A 23,810-nucleotide genomic window follows, 5' to 3' on the forward strand; every position below is an offset into this window, starting at 1 on the left:
GACGCAGCCGTGATCCGACGCCCCGACCTAACCGGAACGCCAGACGACGAACCACCGACCTCGACGTGATCATCGACGGCCACAGCGTCACCGCCCTAGTCGATACCGGCGCCGACTACTCTATCATCAGTGGTCTCTTCGCCGCTAAGCTCAAGAAGGTAAAGACTGCATGGGAAGGACCGGATATCCGAACAGCAGGGGGCCACCTTATAACACCGACTGGAACCTGCACGGCAAGAGTCACGATTCACAGCCAGACGTATTCTGTGAATTTTGTGGTCCTGCAGCAATGCTCGCGAGACGTCATTTTAGGCATGGATTTCCTGGACCAGCAAGGCGCAGTCATCGACCTAAGATCCAGGTCAATCACGCTGTCCACGGATAATGCAACGGCGTCAGACTGCAACGTCGCTCACAATGCCTTGAATGTGACAGAAGAGCAGGTAACCATCCCGCCACTGTCGAGCGTCATCATTTCCGTCGGCACAAAAGCGTCTACCAACTTACAAGGTGTCATCGAAGGCGACCAGCACCTGCTCCTAAACCGTCAGATGTGCGTCGCAAGAGGCATAGCCAAGCTTCATAACGGCGAAGCCAAGGTAATGGTGACGAACTTCAGCAACGAATATAGGCACTTAAATAGGGGCACGACGGTAGCACATCTAAGCGAATTTGTGGAAGCGAGCAATGCCTTCGCCCTCACTGATTCTCAGGGAGCCGCAACGTCGACAGCAGTGTCCGCGCCCGCCTTCGACGTCAATCAAAGCCTTTCCAGGCAGCAACAAAAGGAGCTCAAAGCCTTACTCCACCAATACAAGGACTGCTTCTCGTCGTCGTCGAGGCTTCGTCAGACCCCTCTCGCGAAACATCGCGTCATAACCGACGAATATGCCCGTCCGCTCCGTCAGAGCCCCTACCGAGTTTCTGCACGGGAACGCGAGGCCATCAAGCAACAAGTCGACGAAATGCTGCGTGACGACATCATTCAGCCGTCTACGAGTCCGTGGGCATCACCCGTGGTGTTGGTGAAGAAGAAGGACGGAACCCTACGTTTTTGCGTCGATTATCGTCGCCTGAACAACATCACGAAGAAAGACGTGTATCCCCTCCCACGAATAGACGATGCTCTGGACAGACTCTACAACGCCAAGTATTTTTCGTCGATGGATCTCAAAACCGGCTACTGGCAAATCGAAGTAGACGAGAGAGACCGAGAGAAGACTGCCTTCATAACACCAGACGGCCTATTCGAGTTTAAGGTCATGCCCTTTGGTCTTTGCTCGGCGCCTGCGACGTTCCAACGGGTTATGGACACAGTACTCGCAGGCTTGAAGTGGCAGACTTGCCTCGTCTACTTGGACGACGTAGTCGTATTTTCTTCCAACTTCGACGAGCACCTCCGGCGCCTTGAAGCTGTTCTTCGGGTAATCAAAGCCTCGGGACTTACCCTGAAGCCAGAAAAGTGCCGCTTCGCCTACGAGGAACTATTGTTCCTTGGCCACGTTATCAGCAAGTCGGGAGTGCTCCCTGATCCACAGAAAACAGCTGCGATCGCCGACTTTCCTGCACCCACCGACAAGAAAGCAGTACGCCGATTTCTTGGCCTCTGCGCTTATTACAGGTGCTTCGTGAAGAACTTTTCGCGGATCGCCGAGCCACTGACGTACCTCACGAAGGCCGACGTCGACTTCAAATGGGAAACGCCGCAAGTCGAGGCATTTCAAGAATTAAAGCGACGCCTGCAAACGCCGCCAATACTGGCGCACTTCGACGAAGAAGCTGACACCGAAATTCACACGGACGCAAGAAGCACAGGGCTCAGCGCCGTGATCGTGCAGAGGACCGACGGACATGAAAGGGTCATCAGTTACGCTAGCCGGTCACTTTCGAAGGCAGAAGCCAATTATTCCACGACAGAAAAGGAATGCCTTGCCATCATCTGGGCTACATCAAAGTTCCGCCCCTACCTGTACGGCAGGCCTTTTAAAGTCGTGAGTGACCACCACGCCTTGTGTTGGCTAGCTAACTTGAAGGATCCATCAGGGCGCCTCGCACGGTGGAGTCTCAGACTACAAGAATTTGACATCACCGTCGTCTACAAGAGCGGACGAAAGCACTCCGACGCCGACTGCTTGTCTCGCGCCCCTGTCGATTCGCCGCCCCAGGATGACCAGGACGACGACTCTTTCCTGGGACCCATAAGTACCGACGACTACGCGGAACGCCAACAAGCTGACCCGGAGCTCAAGATCCTCATGGACTACCTGCAAGGTAAGACCGCCGACGTGCCGAAAGTATTCCGCCGAGGACTGGCTTCGTTTTTCCTCTGAAGCAACGTCCTCCTGAAGAAAAACTTCTCGCCGCTCCGCGCCGACCACCTCCTCGTGGTACCTTCAGCGTTACGTCCAGAGGTTCTGGAAGCATTACACGACGACCCGACAGCCGGACATCTTGGTGTTTCCCGCACACTGTCACGAATACAAGAGAAGTACTATTGGCCTCGCCTCGCTGCCGACGTCGCCCACTACGTAAAAACATGCAGAGACTGTCAGCGACGCAAGACGCCGACAACTAGGCCAGCCGGACTTCTGCAACCCGTCAAACCACCTCAACGGCCATTCCAACAAATCGGCATGGACTTACTGGGGCCGTTCCCGACGTCAACTTTTGGCAACAAATGGATTGTCGTAGCGACTGACTACCTCACCCGCTATGCCGAAACAAGGGCCTTGCCCAAGGGCACTGCCGCCGAGGTCACCATGTTCTTCATTGAGAACATCGTCCTCCGCCACGGAGCCCCCGAGGTCCTCATCACCGACAGAGGTACGGCCTTTACGGCTGACCTAACGCAAGCGATCTTGAGGTACAGTCAGACAAGCCACCGCCGAACCACCGCGTACCACCCACAGACGAATGGCCTCACCGAGCGTCTAAATAAGACCATCGCCGACATGCTGGCCATGTACGTGGACGTCGAGCACAAGACGTGGGACGCCATACTCCCGTATGTAACCTTCGCGTACAACCCGGCCGTGCAGGAAACGACGCAGTTTGCTCCATACAAGCTCGTCTACGGACGGAGCCCAACAACGACGCTTGACGCCATGCTACCGGTCGGCACCGACGAAGAAGACCTCGACGTCGCCAGCTACCTGGATCGCGCTGAAGAAGCTCGACAGCTAGCCCGCCTGCGAATCAAGAGCCAACAGACGGTCGACAGGCGCCACTACAACCTTCGACGACACCACACCGAATACCAACCAGGTGACCTTGTCTGGGTCTGGACGCCGATACGACGACGGGGATTGTCTGAGAAACTCCTGCGACACTACTTTGGACCCTACAAGGTAGTCCGACGTCGTGGTGAACTGGACTATGAGGTCGTGCCCGATGGCTTAACGTCATCCCAACGACGCCGTGCACGACCCGAAGTCGTACACGTGGTGCGACTTAAACCTTATTACGCGCGCTGATTAGCTGTGACGCATTGTTAATGTAATTTATTGCATGTACTCTCTCTTATGTTCTGTCTTTAGCATCGGGACGATGCTTTTTCAGAGGGGGGTAGTGACACGTGCGGTTCTTTTGGTTTACGAAGGAAGACGCTATAACTTTCCGTTAAGCGCAACGCAGGCCGCGTTTATCTTGTATGCCACTCTGGAACGCGTTACGACGCGTGTATAAAAAACTGACACGTGCGGTTCTTTTCGTTTGCGAAGGAAGACGCTATCACTTTCTGTTAAGCGCAACGCAGGCCGCGTTTATCTTGTATGCCACTTTGGAACGCGTTACGACGCGTGTATAAAAAGCCGGCGCAGTGCGCCACTGGGGGCTTTTCTTTTTTTTTCCGTCGGCCGACGACTGTTCACGCCGCTGTTGCTATGAGTTGTGTTTGGCCCCGTTTTGCTGGGCACAAGTTCGCCCAATAAACAGTTCGCCCGACACCGCCCTGACTCCTGCGTGCTTCCTCTCAAGTGCTGCGTGTATCACAACCTCGTGACAATATGATTGCGGGAGACGCTGTTAACGTGCTCACAAATCTGAGCACAATTGCCTACAACATTTTCGTCTCCATCAAAAATGCAGCCGCCGCAGCCGGGATTCGATCCCGCAACGTGTGCAGGGTACCCCTTGAAGTGGGGCGTGGGGGAGGGTGGGGGGGTTTAGGGATTTTCACAGATGTCAATGTTCATGGAACAAGTTGCTAGAGGAAGCTTTGGCGCTAGTGTCTATGGGAGCTGCAGCGCATGACGCTTCATCGATCATGGTAATCGTGGGTAGTATACACGGATTTGTATATTCTCCGTGATTTCGGCTCCGTTTGACTTTGCGAGTCTTGGAGCTGCTTCGTCACGAGACGACAATTGGCAAAAGGTTAAGCAGTTGCGCTTCGCCACCTTAACCATTTAGACTCGCCGTTACGAATCGGATCACGAAGTTGAAAACGGTTTGTACTTGTATTCGAGACAAAAACCAGAACTCTGCAATAAACAAAACCGCTAGTGCGTTCCAAGCCGGCGAGCCTGAAGACCATGCAAATCCGTGTACTACTTATATTTTCAGGATAACTCTAGTCGCTGAACAATCGCTGTGCTAGAGTACCCTCTAATTAGCGTGACCGAGAATACTCTGGGGTACGTTTATCGCTGTGCCCCTTCCCTATTAAGTCAATGCATGGGGCAGACATATGGCGGCCGCGCCTCTGGGAAAAGTGGGGACACACACACACACACCTGCCCCGACGCCCGTGCATGCACCTATCACTCTGAAAGTTCTAATGTCGTTAATTTCACCATCTGTCTCTTTATAGAGGATAAAATCAAGGTTAAAACTATGTTATTTCAAGGTTAAAACTTCTTTAATAAATCTGCGTCATTTACTAAAGGGATTTCTAGGTGCGTATTTTTTTTTTTTCATCGGCAATATCGACTCGACGAAGTTATGTCAATCTTGGACTGCCAAGTCCGTGGCCTCTTCAGAGACATGTGCAAGTTTTTTATTTATTTCTAAACGTTTGTTCTGCAAATAATTTTTCTTGTTTTTAACAAGTGGTCACTTATGCAAGATATGCTAGATAAAGATAAAGGTTGGTTTCGCTAGACATTTTGCTACCCATACCGCGAACAATATTGGAAAGCATTCCTAATTTCTTGGTTTTTCTACGTGCACTCGATAATTCCCGCCCCGAGTTTTTGTGAAGTGCAGTAAGATCAGATGGGATAAAGTCCTGATTGCCACAGACAAATCGGGCGGCTAGGTTCTGCGTTCGCGCACGTCGGACAGGACTCGTTTGCGGATCCCAGGCTATGCAGGTGTGCTGTGATATGGGTCGTGCTTTTCGAACATGTGTTTTAGCAAAATATATGACTGTCTGAATTTTGGGGTGGCAATTGAAATTGCCGTTCCTACGACTCAGTTGACCTCTCCCCGTTTGCAAACAGTGTGACGTCACTGCGGGCACCACGTCCACCATACCCTCTCTCGGAGCAGGTGCCGGTTGGCAAGAAAGTTCCACCGGCGGCATCTTTCTGCATTCTTTCGACAGAAATTTCTACATTGCTATGCTCTGAAGTCACAGCTTTTGAAAGAAGGGGGTCGCGGAATGGTCACTGCTCATAGTGGGGAAATTTTCTAATCGTAGCTGGATGGAGGTAGGAACTTTATTTAGGTACTGAGAGACGCAACTAGCACGCTGTGGGCTTCACCTACGTAGATGCCAGCTATAAAAAAATCTGATCTTTTTCGAAAGCGAACGTCTTGAATGTATAAGGTGACTGGCACCATGGCATGGGTGTAAACTTATTCAATTTCCGTCGTGGCATGCGCAATGCAGTTTTCAACGTGGTACGGCGTTGGCGGCGCCGTGGTTTTGAAGTGCTGTGCGCGAGGTCACGGATAGAATTCTCACTCATTGCGCAAAAGTTTGATTGGAAATGAATGAAAAAAAAAGAAGCACTTCCTGCCGTGCGCTGGGCTGAGGTTAACATATCCTCGTGAAAGTTGGAGGGGATTTCTGCCGCTGCGTTTCTCAATAACCCGGTGAACCCAGTATTCATATGATGTAATACCCGACAACTTATTAATATATAATATTACCTGGCACAGTTAGCTTGCTGCATTTGACATTTACTACGTGTTTTCGTACCCACATTGCTTCTTTCTTCTAATGCGCATTGTCACTTCGTAAGATCGAGCCGTAAAAAGTACAAAGTGGATACGAAACGAAAATCTCCACTGTTTCCATTAACACGTATGAGGTATCCGATAATACGAGTTATAGCCGTGGTGAAATGTAAATGCAGATGCGGCAACGCTACAACACGCGTAGTCGTATATATCACCCGGAGATCATGCACTTTTATTTTTCTGCACACCGCGCATAAGCTGAGATGTACCCAATCGCAGATGATCGCGTCAAATTGAACAATCTCCGTGAACCACTCTAAAGAGCCCGCGAGGGCTGATTAAATACAGTCTCATTTCTCCAAGATCTCTAGATCGGGGAATAGATCTGTACGGCACTGTCCAATAACATGTCCCGCAGCACACACGAGTGCCATTACGCCGCCACCGTCCCCTACAAACACACGTACACAAAGCAAACACGTCCGTGGTCCCGGCGATGCTGCCTCCTCCGGCGAATCTTGTTTCCAGCGAGCGGGGTGAAACGTGTTTCTCATCTCGCCGCTGGCGCCGACCACCCAAGCTTTGTCGAACGGCCATAGCGGCCTAGGCGCCTCCGAGGGGCGATACCTGGACATCTGGTACTGATTTGAGCGTCGGCGGCTCATCAGTCAGAGATGCACAGCACGGTGGTCCGACGCCCGTAATCGGCGGAAGTTCGGCGTCGTGGCTTTCACCGGAGCACGAAGACGACACGTGTCGCATCTCTGCGCGGACCCGAAGGACAGCGGTGCTCCGTAGAGTAATTTCAGCCACGCAGCGCCCAGCGCGTGGAAACGGCAGGGCGTCTTGGCGCTGCTCCTTATCTCCACAAAATGAGGCGGCCGCCTTTCTTCCGTTCTAGCGGGCCGCGGCAAAGGGGTGGCCCGCCAAACGCAACAATGCAGACAAGTGAACACACCACCGTATGCGTCATCGGGTGCCTCTTTGAATGGGTGATAAACAAGCAAAAGTTAAGTGTTCGGCGCAGCCTAAAGCTGCATCAAGTATGTAAAATACGATTCCAGGATAAAAATGTTTGTGTTTAAGCACAATCAGTCTTTGACCACATATTAGACGGGAACAGAGTAATCCATAGGTCCGGCATCTTGCCTGGTTGCCGATCGACAAAGCGTGTCACCTATCGCCAGTCGACGTGACTGGCGTCTCAACGACCGGCGAAAAAATAAGGAACACCTGTTTTTGCGACGGGAGTTCACAAGTATTTTTTTTTAATTTGTCCGGTAACGCAAAGCGCAAAGATTGTGCTTAATAATATGCACTGCCACTGCCGCATGGTCAAGTTGCGCCAGCTATGGAAGAACAACAATTCAAAAACACGAAATACATAGGCCCTCCGAGATTCAAAGAGCGCCCCCACTAAGCCTGCTGTATTGATCATTTCAGTATGATTTTCGAAAATGATGCCGAATCCGCGCGAATAATTTGCTGTCTAAACTTAAGTACATCAATCTGAAACGAGTAATAGCACCGTGTTCGTAGCTAACGAGCTGCACGACGGTCACTTGATGGATTCCAGGTGGACTGCTTTCGGCGGTGCGGCCTGTGCACCAGCTTCTCCGCAGCGCATGGTTACTAGCGGCGTTGGAAAACAAGGGCTCTCATCTGCTACCTACAGGTAGCATATACAGTGACCCTAGAGCACATCGCTGTTGGGTGATGCCTAGCGCTCATTTTTTGTGGGCTTTCAGCATCAGTTAAGGTAAAACTATAATTCTTTTTTTATGGGACAAAACCATGCTCGTTGCCGCCGATGTGATGAACGATCTTCACATTTGCGCCACAATCAGAAAAAAAAAAGTTTTCCGAGCGGTGAACAGTACCTTAACGGAGCTGCACCACACAAAATAATAATAATAGTAATAATACAATAAGATACAAATAAATAAAACTGCAACAATGACGATATTTTCGGTGTACCACGGTTAAATGAGATTAATAAGATAACCGCATGAATAGCGAACCGACTTGGTCCATCAGCGAGAACAACAGATTTCCTTGTTTCTTTCGTTGTTTTTTTTTTCGGAATTCCGGCGGCAACGTATTCGTATAGAAGTGCTCGCGCGTTTTATTTACAATTTCGTTTAAATGTCAGAAGTATCTCAATTTCGTTAATTGACTGTTCGCTCGCTGTGGTCCCCGGGTGCCCCATCGATCCTATCTCGTATCTTTCACTTTACACGCACAACACATGCACCCCTTTCTGAATCATTCAGAGCGGTGAGAAGACCATCGCGCGTGAAAAGGTCACCGTGTGATGCTGGCAGCACTAAAATTAGAAAGGAGCTTTTCAAATGAACGAAACGTAAGGTTCTGCAGAAAGCTCTCTGATTCCAATCAGCATGACAGGTGCGTGGATTAGTGTGAAACATATGCCCGGGCCGGTAATCATGGCCAACAGGTTTGTAACTCCATGCCTGGCTTAGCGCGCCGCTATCGGAGGAGTAGAATATAGAGTACAGAGTAGACCCTAGAAACTCTGGCTCATACACACACTGGGGGACTGGCCAAGAGCCGATTAGTTTTAAAAAAATTGTGAGATCAACGTTCAAATTCTGATTAATTAAGACATAATATGTACAATTGAACAAGAACTAAGAATAGAATAAAAATAAAGCCAATTTGAAGCAATGTGTCGCCAGAATTTGGGGAAAAGAAGCAACTCTATAAAGTATAATTTAAACTAAACCTTTTTGAGCCTTCCGGTCATTCAACGATGACGTAGCTAGAGCACCTACAATATCATTTATACGCAGGCCCTAGTGCCCTGGAACCCAATTTAACGTGATTAAATTTATGGGCATTGGAACCAACGATTTGAAAGTATTGACAACGTACGTCTTTTAATTTGCTGTGGGGAACGAACGTACCGACAGCAAATTCCTCAAAATTATTGTGGAGCTTATACTGATGCTGATAATTAACGCAGAGCTAGAATGACCGCTGAGAGTTCTGCTGCAAAGATGAACTGAAAATGGGGAAGACGAAGGGAAAAACGGCCATTCTAGAGTAGGAGAGAAAATCGCAATTCCACATTTTTCTTTACTTTGTGAATCCAGGTGGTCTAAATTTCCGGAGCCCTCCACTACGGCGTCTCTCATAATCATATGGTGGTTTTGGGACGTTAAACCCCACATATCAATCAATCACTTTGTGAATCATCCGTCTAGACATATGACGTACAGTCTTTATTGCCATATATATAGCGTTAAAGTGGTGCTAGGTTATTTTTACATCGTTTTTCTTTAATGTGATCAAACTGTATTCTGACAGAATCGTTGCAATTATACTTATTATACACATCTCATTAATTTGAAAGCGTTACTTCGTCGCTTGTATCACAACACCTTGCAGAACCTAGCGACCATGAGTGCAAAAAAAAATTAATAAATGCAGCCATCGCAGGTATGCCGGTCGATGCGTAATTGTGGGCGCCGTTCTCCGATATATGACGCTCTGTCGACCGTAGGCTTGGTCAACCGCCCCAGAAATGCTGATCTGATCTATCCGTCCAGGTGATTTGTCATTCCGCGTTGGCGCATTGCATCATCGCCTGGATATGAACCCACGACAGTCGTTGTTGCCTGTAAAGTGATGCGCTTGTTGTGCGCTAGGGTAAATGGATGGGAGAGAGCATTGTGCAATGTGAGAGAAAGAAAAGTGCTGTACGTCAAGCACGCAGATGCAAGCAAACCATCGCTATGGCCCCCGCAATTCTCGTGATAGGGCTCGTGGCTTTTAAAAGTATGTCATGATCGTTGAAAACAACTCTTCCATGTTACTCTCAAGTGACGCGTTGCTAAAAAAAGTTCACTAATGTTTGTGCGTAATTAACTGCCACTTATATGCTCTCGCCGTGCTCTCACTTGAAATCAATAGTTTCGCGAAGGATCCGTTGCTCGAAGCAAATAAAGTTGTTGAATCAACACAAAAGGGCAGCAATATGGCTGTTGGCTGGATTCGAGGAAGTTTGTCCTCGCGCACACCACGATCGAGATACACATCTAATTATCTTCTACACATGTACAGTGTTGCTTCCGTAGTTGTAAGCTTTGGCGCGTATTCGTGCTGCCATCGTGCAGTGCCATTGTTGTTTACTGCTGTCAGTGAAATATTAGTGCCCCCCAGCTGAATGAAGGCAGCGGACGATTAATACAAACGAAAAATGCTTCGTCGGGCCACCATTCCTCGGCGGTCCCGCCTAGAAAACCTCTTTATTCGAACGTTTGAATTCCCTTCGCTGCTTTTTCTCGTGTTTCCGTTTACTTCTTCCTTCTTTTTGCGCGGTTATTTGAATCCTCGCCGCCCGAGACCGTCTGTCTCCGCGACGCGTCGCGCCTTCTACATTGTTTTTCATTAGCATTTTTTGTCCTCCTCCCTTTTGTCCGATCAAAGCCGCAAAGCCGTAGAGCGGTAAAAGGTCGCGTGTCAACAACCTCGAAAGATGTAGGAATGTGGCGGCTCCTATTGCCCATCTTTTGAAGCAATTGGCGCTGCCCGGTGCGGCGCGTTCGATTCTAACGTGACGTTGAAACCTTGCACTGACGTCACGAAAACGCTCTAGGTGCAGGTTTTTACCACGTTGTTTCGTTATTCGAAAGCAGCGTAGCGTCATAAAACAATCAAATCGAACGCGCCGGCTACCAGTTGCGAAACGGGATTGGCTCGCGCCCGCTGGTAGGTCGGAGCACGGTGTAAGAGTAGTTGGTTGGAGCAATAGTGAGCGCCGCTGCATTCCATCGTTCAGTTGCCCGTAGGCCTAGCCAGAGCCGTTACGTTGTTACCGGCGTCTCTGTGACTTGCGCGTTTCGCCATAACGCGCTTCTTTCTTTCTTTTGTTCGACGAGTTTTCAACGGTCGCAAGCTATCCTTCGTTTCTCGGACGCATTCGGTGTGCATGGCGCGCGGATTGGATTATTAGCGCCTACCTGAAGCCGTCGTCTTCACAGCGACGTTTTGACTCGCGCTTGGCGCGCAACGCTACACACTCAACCGGGCGTCCCCCACCACCCAATGGAACAAACCGGCAACAGGAACGACAAGAATAGAACCCACAAAGACGGCACCCCGGGGGAACCTGAGGAGTTCATCGTTGAAAAGATACTCGACCGGCGCGTGAGGCAGGGCAAAGTCGAATACCTGCTAAAGTGGAAGGGATACAGTGACAGCGAGAACACTTGGGAACCTGAGGAGAACCTCGACTGCCCGGGTCTCATATCGCAGTTCGAAGAGAAGCGCAAGCAAAAGGCCGAGTCACAGTCGACCAAGATGAAAGACGACGCCGACGCCCCGAGCCGCAAGAAGAAAAAACAGGATGGCGACGCCAAGCCACGTGGGTTCGACCGCGGCTTGGACCCGGACCGAATCATTGGAGCCACCAAATCGTCCGGTGAACTGATGTTCGTGATCAAGTGGAAGGATTGTGACGAGGCTGACATAGTGCCTGCTCGAGTCGCAAACATTCGCTGCCCGCAGGTGGTGATTCGTTTCTATGAAGAGCGTCTCGCTTGGGACCCTTGCGGCGGGCGAGACGAAGGCACCTCCGAGAAGGCGGCCAAGGCTTAGCAAGCTCGAATGGAGGGGAAAAACAAAATGCCCGCCGTTGACCATCCACCGGCTGCAAATTAGCTCGTCCAGCGTTTCGCTTTTGTTCGAAATGGGTGGACTGGGCTAACTCTTCCAAAACCACTGCGTAGCTCCTGTTTTTCTTTGTGTTCTCCTTGTGGTATTTTTTTTCTTTTTGCTTCGAGTTCTTTTCAGCCATTTGTTCCTCTGTTTGTGAGTTCTTCAATGCAGTTTTTATCCGGACTCCCTGCATCGGACACTGTGCGGTGACAAAACCAACTGACTTTGTTTTTTTTTTTGTTTTTTTTACGGTGCCGTAAACGTCCAAGCTAGGACTTTTTTCCGTGCCTACGTATTGGCTTTATGAAAATATGTAACCTCATGGGCGCGGGAACTTCACAGCGCCCGCAAGGCTTGTTGGCCGACGTTCACAAAGTTGAAAAACAAAATCCATAGCTTTCAGGCAACAAAATGTGATCCACCGTTTGAGATGTTTGTCTTGACTAGGTTGCGGCCTGTTAGCGTATAATCCCACTTTTCTTTCTTTTTTCATTATCTTTTTTCTCGCTACTCGTTCACATATCTGGTTTCAATCGTTTGTTGTGTTGTTGTTTGCTATTGTACAAAACAGGAGCTCTCATTAAAGAACTTTTTTGAACCCTTGACAAATTTATTTGGCGGGAAACATCATTCCTTTGCCTATCGTGGTCTTTTTTTTTTAACGGGTCACTGCTGCTGTCAGCCGTGTGCTGTATTTGCAGAACTGTTGGGACGGTTGCATATCGCTTTTGGGCCGCTGTTTGACATAACGGTGCGCCTCAATTGGCACGGCATGTCGTATCGTAGGTCACTGTTTTTAAGCAACTCTCGGCTGTGTCATGCACTATCTATGCCTTTCAGAAGTAGAGGTTTTCAATTTATAAACATATATCACTGTGCCCCGTGCACACTTGAAACAGTGATATGAAGAATGCCTGCAGATTCTTGATGCAGTGCTCTCTTTGGCACTAGGCCGTAAATTTAGGATCCCGGTTCGCCACTATGAAGAAAAAAAAAAGGGTTGCACAGTTGTAATGAATATGTCAGCCTGCTTTGTTGTGTCTAGCTTCTGAGGAAGTGTCGCGTTTCTTTTGTAAATTCAGCAATAAATTCGCGCTTTCGGAACAGTGCAGTCTTGTGTAAGTAGGAATCTTGCACGACAGAGTGCAAGATTCCTACCTAGACAAGACTGCACTGCTATACTACTGTAAGCCAGTGGAAGATATGCAGTTTGTCCAATAATGCCATGCAGAATAGCTAAGAATCTGTCCCAGATTATGAACACTAAAGTGATATCGTATAACTAAGGCTGGGTTTCAAGTGCAACTGTATTTGCAGTTTGTCACGTTATGTCACACAGCACAGGCAGGACTTGCTGTTGCGGTATATGAACACGGAAGTGGCAGCTTGTTTGTCAAGTACGACTACTTCTCCATGGCTTCACTGCGGGCATTGTAGCTGCATGCAATCTCAGCCACACTTTATGTTCTCGATTGTCTCAGCTTGCACGGGGGAGCGTGTTTTCACACTCAATAGGTGTTTTTTTTTGTCGGGATTTATGCACATGTAATCAACCAGACATTGTGCTTACTGTGACTTAAGCCATTTTACAGCATACCGGGGGGCAAGATGGACTGGTAAAGGCATTACAATCTGTGCATTTCAAATGGAAAACGCTCGTTTCAACTCCTTTTGAGGCCTGCTGGCCAGCTCCTGTAGAAATTAAACCCCATGTGTAATAAAATTTTTAAATTTCTACTCAGACCATCATAGAAAGCTTGTCCAGACTAACATTTCTGAAACTAACCATACTACCTCATTACCGATAGTTAAAAACAAAGATGGTGATTTGGCTTCCGAGATGTGTGAGCAATCTCGGAGGTAAAGTTTTTGAACATACACTGCAGCTACATCTGCCATGTGCACTCATCTGTTTAGCTGCAGTTTGAGGGCTGTTAAGAACGAAGCTACGGCATTACGAGCCCTGAGGCCCCTCAAATATATCTCCAATGGTGTGCGCTACTTATAAATTGCCATGTTAAAACTGTGTCGGTTCCAATTAAGTTTGTATTTCATAAACTGGAAAGACTAAAATAAATACGAATGGAGGTCACATATTCAGGACTTGACTGTGAGAGAGTGGAAACAGGCGGACATTTAGGCTATATGGTCCGCTTTCCTAGTCCGGGAAACCGCATGACGAGGCTTGGACTCGTACCCGTCTCACCAGGGTCCCTTGAGACTCCAGCGAGAAGCAGTCAAGGAGGGCGATCCCCTATGCCTCTTGAGAAGGGGTAGAAGTAGTGAGCAGGTGGAGATTTTTCGCAGGTGCCCACACTCTGTGGAAGATGTCACAAACCTCCCCACAGGGTGGGCACCACCCATTGATGTTTGTATTGAAGTGTTTGATAATTGCAGGACAGAGTAAAGTACCTGTCTGCAGGCACGTTAAAGTTTGCCCATCTGCTTTACCAGGCAATTTTCCAGGCTCATTTGCAGGAGCCTGGAAAAGGCGGTGAGCATCACGATAATAAAACATAATTTCTGTGAACTGCAGCAGTGGTGTACTGGTTGGTAGTCATAAGCGCTGGGGTGAGGAGCCCCGTGGGTAAGTGATCAGGCGGCCGCGTCAGCAGCCTCATAACCTTGTAAAGCCTGATGGCCAGGAGTCCATATTACACATTTCAAGGTTCCATCAGCAACAGCCCGTCTTAGAATATGGCTAGCTAAGGGGGATATCTCCGCTGCTAAGTAGTGAGCACACACTTTTTTTTTTGGAATCCGTTATCATCGTTGTGCAAATACAGCAAACAAAAATGACAATGAACGTCTTTAGAAAAACGAACAATGTAAACTGGTCTATGCCGAGTGCATTTCTCATTGGAGCTTGCCCCAAGTGGTCACCTTGCAAGTAAAGTGTCGTACTGCAGAGCTCTGTGGGTCATGTTTGACTTGTGACGACACCAGCAGGCATTTTGACGCGGGTCAAATGGTCTACCATAAGGGAGCAGTGGTTAGAGTGCCCGGCTGCTGAACCGAAGGTCGCCGGTTAAATTCCCGCTGTGGCGGTTGCATTTATGGGGAGGCGAAACGGTAGAGACCCGTCCACTGTGTCTTGTTAGTGAAAGTTAAATGACACTAGGTGGCCAAAATTTCTTGAGCCCTCTACAACGCCTTCTCGTATAATCGTAGCTTGGTTTTGAGACGTAAGACCCCAGATATTATTACCATGCATGTAAAATGCATGAACGCCTGGGTAAATACAAACAAGCGCACATTGAGAAACCCGAGGCATTCAAAATCGACCCAGTGCCACCCTTCATGGCATGCCTGTCAATATTTGTTCTGGCACGTAAAACTCTCAGACGTTGTCACTGATTGTAGCTCCTCTGGGCTCTCACCAAAACTTCCGCAGGCTCTCACTAAACTTGTATTCTTTCTTTGTTCTGGTGGTTTTCCAAGCTTGCGGCTACAACATGCATCGAAGAAATATTTGTTCATACTTACCTACTGCTAGCACAAAGCACGGATCTCTTTCTACTCCAGATGGAATGGACAGCTCGCACATAACGCCATGCACACATCTTTGGACATGCTCGTACTACAAAACTGCAACTACAACGGCGTCCAAGCAGCATGTTTGCTGGCGCGGATAAAAGTTTACATCTGATAAGGACGTCGCTGGAATGTTGCTGGCATCTCTGCCTGAAAAACAACCACTTGCTAGGGAGCCCCTAAACAACTCGGAAGTTCTGAGACCACGAAGCGGCTTTCTTTTAGCTTCCAATATCCTTCCTAAAAACGCTGTCTCAATCTTGTCATCTATTTTATCGCGCAACATGGGGACAGTGTCGGCACTGAGCTTATTAAAACTTCGCGATTTTCATCTATATGCCGTTATTTCTGCTAGCACAGTGAAAAACGCACGAAACAAAGTGGGATTGGTTGATTGTGCATGATAGTTCTGTGATACGAGGCCGGACAAACGCGCGACTGCACTGCAGAGCATGGTAGGAGACCATTACAGCATGGTAGGAGCATGGTAGGAGACCAATACAAACCAATCGAGAGCCAATTTCCTGGTGGATGTGACGCGAACAGACCACTGGCACAAAGAATCGTGACAGACCACTGGCACAAGGAACTAACGCATGGAGAGAACGTCGTGCTCATTCTCTGTAATTGTGGAGCTTACTTAGGGGCCATCGAGCTATCATGTACAGACAACGTGCTCATGGTGATGCTAAATATGGCTTCCTGCATCACTGGTAGTACTACACGGTGGCTTCAGGGACGTCCTGTGCTTGTCGCAGGCAAGGTTACTTACCTGCGGTTGTTACACATATTGAGGCACATGACAGAAGTTAAAGAAAACGTGGAGGCATGACACGAGAAATCGTCAAAATAGAAAATCTGCCTGAAGTGGTACTGCTCCCTTGATAACTTCTGGTCATGTTAGAGCTGCGCAAGTTTCAAGTCAATTTATTTCAGTTTGTATTTTATTACTCAGAAATGCATTCAACAAAGATACATTGATACGGGAGGAGGTCTCAGTCTGCACACATCGTGTTAGTAAACCACAATATGGACAAGCTTTGACGAGTCAACTAGACCATCAACTACTCACCCAAAGAACGCAGGATCGAACCTCGCCGTAATTGCTGCTTTTCAATGGTGATGAAATGCTGTAAGCCAGTATACTTAGATGCAGGTGCACCTTAAATAATCCCAGGTGGTGAAATGTACTGGACTATGGCCGTCTCACAATGACATCATGGTTTTTGAGACATAAAGCCCAAAAAATCATTATTACTGAGTAAATACAACATAATAAGTCAATAAAGTTTTTAAAAAGTGGCACTGTGTCAAATATAAATTTAAACACTGCCTAAAGGAATCAATGGAACCCTCCTTAGTAGCTACAGCTAGTAGATTTCATAAGAAAGCTGATGAAATACTTGCTGTAAACTTGGCACACTTACCTCTGGACTTGGGTGACTATAGCTACTAAATGCAGGGAAGCAAGTGTGCAAAACACTGCCTGGCTAGTATTTTACCTCTCTATCAACTGACATCGATGTTTGAAGCTTAGGCGGGCTGTGGGGATTGCTCAGTGTGCTTGGCAAACCTGTAATGCTGTATTTGGTTCATAATTCATTTGATTTTAAAGGGGCAAGGCCACCACATTAGTGGCTTGTGGTTTCTTTCCTGCCAGTGTTTCATATAGCTCCAGGAAGCAAGATTCTTTCATTCTCGCTAAATAATTTAATATTGAATTTTTTATGCGGACGATTTTCAGTTTCTGGGCGCAGAGTTGGGCTCAGCTGTAGCAGTGCACGTAGCTTGGTCATGCGTGCCAGAGCATCGGGGCTGCAGCAGCTGCGGTGCTCTGCCGGTATGTACGTGGTGGAATGTCGGCATGAGCATTTGGGGGGGGGGGTGCAAATTCAGGGAGGGTGGTCGCCCACACATGCCTGCGCCAATAGGCTCGTGTACATGGACGCGGCGGGGGCAGGCTGAGCTGAGTGGCGGGTTCAGCTTACCTCGACGCGCCCGAGTTTATATGAACTCGCACGGACGAGTTGAGGTGAGCGGTGATCGCAGCGACGCTTTGCGTCGAGGCGAGCCGAAAGCCCGTCTTCCGGTACCGGTTTCCGCTCCTCCAAGCCTGCGCTCTCGCCGCTGTGGGCTGCGGTTGTTTACGCAGTTGTCGCTCCTCCACCGCGATGGCTGTCTTGGTGTTTTTTATCAGTTTGCACCAGCTGTACTTCATGGTTGTGTTGGTGTCTTGGCTAACACTGCACAACGTGATGGCAGCAGTGGTTCTGTTGCGGCACAGCGCTCGCCGCAGGCGTATCCGCAGCCTGACGCACCGTCCCGTTCACCCCTGGCTGGTCTCTCCAGGAATTCGCCGTGATTCACGGTTTGTAACGCCTTTCATTTGTGTACCTGATGCTGTGGAAAATCCTTTGAAGCCCTACACGCGAGTCATTTTTTGCAATAGTTGTGGCTTGTCGCTAATGCGAATTAAGCAGCGCCCTGAACCTCGTTGAAAATTTGAAATTGAAAACAATAAGCAGTTTTTAAATGAAAATGACTAAAGACCCTCATCAATCGTTGAAACAAAGTGTACAGTTCCACCACAATTAAGTGCACCGTGTTCCTCTTGCCTCATACGCTCACTCTGTTTGGCTAATCTGATTTCTGTGGCTTTTGGACTGGACAGTGAGATCCTTACACGGTGAATTTTTAATCTGAGGGCTTGTAATTTCAATTGGAATGCAATATACATTTTTGAGTAAAATTTCTATCGGCTTACGTAAAAATTCATACGGCCGCATACCATTTTGCCGTAATTTTACACCTCTATTTCTATTGTGCCTCGTTTATGCTTAAAAATGAAAGTAATTTGCTATTTTTTTATATTTCCTTGCAGGATTGGAGCAAATCACTCAGTTTTTTCTCGTTGACTAAAGCTAGCAACGTCGTTATTTCATCATCTGTCCACATGGTGCGTGGAGCCCGCGAGGATGTCACCGTGCCTAGCGCGCGCGTACCCGCCGACAGAGAAAGAGCAAGTGATGGGGACAGGGGAAGCGGAGACCGCGACGGGCGGTCACGAGCCGTCAACTCAGCGCGACCGGTTATACATGCCCTTTCTGAGCGCGGCGAGTTCGGTGAACCTACCCCCTAGGGGTCGACGGGACTCGCCGCGACGACTCTCCGCCCCGACGCGTCCGCTTATACATGGGGAGGGCGAGTCCAGAAAACCTGTTTATTTCGACTCAACGCGCCCTCGTCGGGTCTATGTAAACGGGCCTAATGACCATGCTTTCCGGACTGAGGGTGTATGCAAGACGGTTGTTAAAATTGCTGTTGGAGATGACGCGCGAGCAGGACTTTTACTGTGGAATCTCTTACAAGACCACAACGACGGCCGATTTTGATGGGATAGTCCAGCACGGCCGGTGCTGGTGTCCATAGCATGCATCGGGTACAGTGACAAAAACGAGAGCACAGTTCCAGCAGATTTCGAACCCAGCAACTCTTCGTGGCACTTGGCTCTTGTACCGCAGAGTCACGCCAGCACTTGAAATTCCTCCAAAAAAAGACCCTTCGCAGGTGTTATGTTGGACGAGAAATTGTGTTTACAGAGGTAATATAGCGCGTTAGAGGAGTTAAGCATCAGGCATCACCGCCTGCGCGTTGCTTTACAAGCCTGTGGTTAATGCTTCCTCCTAATTACTAAGAGCATAGCCATAGTTCTCCGTCATCAGCCACATCATCAACAAAGCGTATAGAATGCCTTGCAGAAGCTTAGCGGGTAGCTTACCTTTGTACAAAATGATGAATAATGGCCTAGTGGGTGCTTCCAAAAATTATAATTTATGGTGTAGTGGGTACCTTGCGACTGTACTTGTAGTATTAGCATCAAAGAAGTTTACATTAGGCTGTTTAAATGCTGCCCTGGCTTTCGATGTGACCTTGCTGTATAGAAAGGGATGGAGTAGATAACCAAACAAGAACTGCAGGTGAAAAGCTTATGCATGTAACAGTGAACACTGTGGATGAATACCTATGAGCACGAGTGAGTAGAGAGCCTATAAATGAATTGGGAGCTCGAGTAATGTAGCAAATCGGGCTAGTCAGAACCTAGTCATGATGATCTGCATAAATAGGACACAAAAAACAAGAAAGCTAGACAAGACCGCTGTAGTGATGAGGCAAAAGGACCGAAGCGGGCGTAAAATCGTGGAAGCGTTGCAAACAATAAAAGTAAAAGACAAAGGCGCGAACCAGCCTGCAATCTCTCTCACAGAGGCTGACGTTTTATATCAGCAGCATATGTGATTAGATGCTTTGCGTGGGGGCAGGTAATGTTTTGTTAGTGCCTTTCTTTCTGTTCATATATGCCACGTTTTTTTTTTCCCGCAAGATTTTCAATTGTTAGACAGCACTTGAGTCGTCTACATTCTTGCTTTTCGTGCCCTACCTGTGGTGACCATCACGACATTGGTAGCTCAGTATATAAGAAATATGTGCATTTACAGTTTCAGAGCGGACCGAGCGCACACTGCTGTTTATTGGTGAATGAAAAAGTCGCTACCAATGTACTCGTACTGAGTGCAAGCAGTAGATTCTCAGTAAATGGGGAATCTCTTAAACAGAAATGCTGCTTCACTGAAACAATCCCCTCTACTATGATTGGTTTTGTACTTTAATTCCGCTCCCTTATTATTCTCTCAATAAGTGCAATTCCTGCTAAGCGGAACGTTACGAGTGGCCACTGGCGAGGGTCTCGTTCTGGAAAACATGGTGCCTCCAGGTAGTATTCGAGAGATTATCAGTCAGCTGCCAGCTTGTAATAGGTTCACGTGCTACGTGACACCAAACTGGCTGGTAATAAGTGTTCCACCCTCGCCATCATGGCTACTGGTGGCGCTGACATATGCTTCCACATTTAATGCACGTATATATCCCATGTAGTAGACGGAGGGATAGCCGCCCTGGTAGCTCATTTGGTAGAGCATTGCAGGCGTTACTCGAATGTGCCAGGTTCAACCCCTGACCACAGCAAGTAATCTTTTTGTCCACCTTTCCGTCTTCACATTTATATTAGAACTATTTCTAACAACATCCCCAATACTTTCCTCTGCATGGTTGTCTGTTAGATCTCATCAATAGTTTGTAACAATGTGAAATGACTGGCTGGGAGCATGTCCACGCTTTCTCGACCACACTGTGGTTTTCGGCCGTCTGGCCATGGCTCCAAATGAGTAAAGGTGTTTTTCTTGTTTTTGCCAAGGTGTATTGTTCCGAAGGCTCCCGCTGATGCCTGGCCCTGAGCCCATAATGTTTTCCTTTACCTTTCAGTGGGCCAGAAGCAGCTGCTCTCACTCTAATGAAATTGAGCTCCTTCGTCATAGAACATAATTGTTTGGGCTTAACGTCCCAAAACCGCACTATGATTATAAGGGACGCTGTAGTGGAGTGCCACAGAAGTTTTTTACCACCTGGGGTTCTTTAATGTAAAACGTAAGTACATGGGCATCTAGCATTTTAACATTCGTCGAAAATGTGCTCGCCACAGCCCAGGATTTGATCTCTGAACTTTCGAGTCAGCAGTTGAGCACGATGACTAGATTATTGTGGCAGGTTCAGTTTCCTTATCGGTGTATTAACTCCAAGCACAGATTTTGGTTGGTTCGCCCTCTATCTATTAATGTAGGTTTCCCCAGAATTGCTTCAGAAGAACAACGCTTTATTTTTAATGCAATGATTTATAAAAAAAAATTCTGCTAAAACATCCGTAGCCAATATGGCTAGTCAGGAATCCGTTACAAACAAGGCATTTTGTGGTTTAATTAGCGAGTGTAATCTTTACACTCAGAATTCTATCACAAATCACATATTCAAATGTAAGAAAAAATAAATATAGAAATATTGTGACCTGTACACACATTTTAATGACATTAATATGGTAAGTAGTCCAGTCACCATGTTAATGTTTGTCTTGGAGTTTTGTTACAGACACTCGCTTCTGAGTACCTGTTCGCCGAAATTTTGGAGATGCTGTTTCCTGAAGTCTTGTGGCTTCTGTTCTTGGCAGGGCTTTGAGCCCCGAGGCACAGTGCTGGCTCTGCGGCTGGCTGCCTGGAAGACCCTGCAGGACGCGTCCACTTGGGACGGTATGCTGTCCATGTACTCGGAGCCGCAGGACGTCACCAAGAAGCCCAGGACCGCCACGACAGCGCCACCTGTTGTCGGAGCTTCTCCCATCCCGCCCTTGGTGCTGCCCTCTGGCAATGACGGAGAGGTGAGCACTTAGCATAACTTCATAACTTTAACCAGGAAGCTTTTCTTTTAGATCAATCCTTGCAGATTTCTGTGTGGCTTTATGCTATAGGAACAGGTGGTTGTCAGGTATCCCTTTCGTAACCCTTGCACCACATTTTTGGATTCTGTAGAACTCATTTGCAACATTCAGTATATGGGGGCATCAAGTTGTCGACGAATTTTCCTTCACACTTCCAGTTGCAAGCTTCCTGGCTGGCCAAATTGGAAGGACAACTGCTCAAGAAGAGTGTTTGTCTTGATCCTCGGAACAGGCCAAATTTTTCATCAACTACAGCTTTTTTTTTTGAGAAATCTAGATAAATTTTTCTGTGGTTTCGTACTATACACGGGTACTGCTTGTCAGTTATCCCTTTTATTATAAAGTCTGAAACAGCTACAGTTTGCAGATTGTGCAAATTCGTGACAGGTCATCAACAAAAGCATTGTTTTTGGCAAAAGGCAATTGGCAAGACATTATGGGAGCCATGCTGAAATAGCAAGATATGTGAGCATGTGTCCTGTAGTCTCTCACTCAGTCCTAGTGAAATAAGCAATTGCCCTGGTGCTGAAGTGTTTATTACAAACTCGTACAGCATGTGTGGGTTAGGGTGTACTTGCATTCTTATAATACTTGATCTGCAGTGTTTCATGCCTTGATTTCTTGTGCGTGGCTGCAACTGCACTTGTTGATGTGTTTGTTTTTCAGAAAATTCTCTATGCTCTCCCTGTAAAGAGGGGCACCTCTGCAGAACTTGTGTCTAAAGCTACTACAATCTTGACAGTCAGGACGAAGGGCCGAAATGTCTGATTAATGAATGTGAATGGAGAGACTGGAGTATGTCACCTTCTGAAGCCTCATAAAAAACGAAAAAAAAGGTTGAGACCATTTCACTTGTTAAAGGTGGGCAACCAGTGGAGCCGACAGACACAAGATCTTCTTGGGCAGTTGTCTAAGGGATGCATAGGCGTAGAATTTTGTTGTAACGCCTGCTCTTCCCCAGGATGCCATGTACGGATGGCATCGGCATTGCGTCTTGTAATGTTTGTGAGCATCTTAAGCAGCGCCCTAAAGAGCAGGAGTTCAAATGCATGTTTGAGCGTCGCGATTCCCATGGAGGGCTTTTTTTTGCCACCAATACATCACTGTATGACAAACCATGACGGATGCACCGTCACCATAGACTGTCTGGAGACAGCAGCTGCTGTTGTTCTTGGTTCACGCACTCAGTGATTCGCTTGAAAGTAGCATATAATAGCTCCCACATTAACCAACTAGCTCTGCTCGTCATATTTTGTTGCCTTCTGGAGGAGCACCGGCATGAATTTTAAATACTTTCCGATTGTCGCTCTAAAGAAAATCGCTGGTGTCCAGAGCCCTTATACGGGTATTGTGGTGCCTGGGAATACATTGGATATATTTTCTTAATACTGCTCCCATTGTTTGTTTGTTCAGATCTATTTATTCAGATACCTACAGCGCCCAATGGGCATTATTGTATGGCAGAAAACAAAGATGAATACTTTACAGGTAGCATAAAATATTCAAAGGTAACATCACAAGACCAGCAATACGTTTGAAATTATAGATAACAAAAGAAACACTCCCTTTCAATATCGTAGGGGCAGCTTCTCGGTGACGTGTCATTGAGATGTGACATTGTGGGAAGACAGCAACTTGTGACGTACTACAGGGAGATCTCTCACCTGCTTGTGACACACGTGAACGGTAATGAGTTGATTACCTCGACAGTGATTTTCGCAGTTTAGGTCGCCTTCAGCACGCAGAGTTCACGAACTCTGTAGAGCTGTGTTGACTCGTTGGGATAACCTCTGACGCGGCGGGGCTGCCCTGTCGTTGCTCAGCAATAAAAACTTGAAAATTACAGTAAAATATGTTATACGTGTTGTCTGGCTCCGATGTGTGGTGAACATTAATACTGGATTCTAAAGAAACAAAAAAAAATTCCTTTCGCCAAATTCCAAAACCTTGTCAATACTCCTTGAACGTGTCTTCTTCTGTCTTTTAATTTCTGATTCTCCTTTCAGCAGGAAACTCCATCAAACGGGAGTCAGCCAGAAGTGCCCCCCGCAGACGAAGAGGAGGGCTCATACGATCGGCTCGGCCAGAGTCCGCCGGCATCCAAAGGCCGCGAACGCAAGAAAGACCCTCAGGACGCCCGGTCGGA

General features: G+C 47.7%; 1 pseudogene; it reads left to right on the top strand.

Moving 5' to 3' along the window:
- Window positions 1-10,888: 10,888 nt before the first annotated feature.
- Window positions 10,889-13,551, top strand: LOC142769173 (chromobox protein homolog 3 pseudogene; annotated as a pseudogene).
- The last annotated feature ends 10,259 nt before the right edge of the window (window positions 13,552-23,810 follow it).

Source organism: Rhipicephalus microplus, chromosome 8 (assembly GCF_043290135.1).
Source record: "Rhipicephalus microplus isolate Deutch F79 chromosome 8, USDA_Rmic, whole genome shotgun sequence".
Lineage (NCBI taxonomy): Eukaryota > Metazoa > Arthropoda > Arachnida > Ixodida > Ixodidae > Rhipicephalus > Rhipicephalus microplus.